Source organism: Sinocyclocheilus grahami, unplaced genomic scaffold, assembly GCF_001515645.1.
Source record: "Sinocyclocheilus grahami isolate Dianchi unplaced genomic scaffold, SAMN03320097.WGS_v1.1 scaffold19752.1, whole genome shotgun sequence".
Lineage (NCBI taxonomy): Eukaryota > Metazoa > Chordata > Actinopteri > Cypriniformes > Cyprinidae > Sinocyclocheilus > Sinocyclocheilus grahami.
Window position 1 is genome coordinate 1808 of NW_015517729.1, and position 902 is coordinate 2709.

A 902-nucleotide genomic window follows, 5' to 3' on the forward strand; every position below is an offset into this window, starting at 1 on the left:
ATTATTATTATTATTATTATTATTTTATAACAAGGTGATTTGTTTAGCAGTTCGGCCAACTACAGTTCTGGCCTTCGACTAATTATTCAATCTTTGTAGTAACCTGTTTATACAGGCGTGTAATTTAGAGTTTAATAGTTATGCGAAATGTTACTGTAAGAAAAGAATTTCCAAATAGAACTACAAACGTTTATTTGCACCATAAAGTTGCTCGTGTAATGCAAGCTAATCGTGATTCCAAAGTCTATAAAAAACTGGAGAAAGAAAAATGGAGCCTGCAGATGAGGAAAAATTGCGTAATCTGTTGGGACTGTACATCTATTTAGCTGAAGTTGTAAATATTTAGCCCTGTCGAATCAATGTCATACACTACAAAAACGACAAAATATTGTCGTGTTTATGTTATTCAAAACTATTGCCCGCATGTGGTGTCAACAATTAACAATTTTAACATATTTTTAACAAATAGGCCCCATTTCATATAGCTATGAATAGTTTCGCATTTTGTCGCTTTTTATTTCGCGTTTATAAAAACGCCTGTAAATTAGAAGTACACGATTGTTGTAACACAATGCACGTTTGTCTTTGCATTTATTAATTAGACAGTGAATATGCTCATCTGAATTGTTTTTTTTTTTTTACAGTTGATTACAATGATTATCATCAAAGCCCCATAATAAGGGGGCTTTATTTAATTAGTTAAATAAAGAGCATGTGTTTGCACTATTTCGTTTTACATAACATGGAGAAAAGTCTACGCAAACAAAATAACCCTTTTTGATTACGGTCATATAATATCATTTAAACCTTTTCACATAATATTAATAAAATAATAAATTATAGTTAATCTACATTCATCCACACTTTGATAAACAGATTTTACGATTATGTTTCTTAATGAT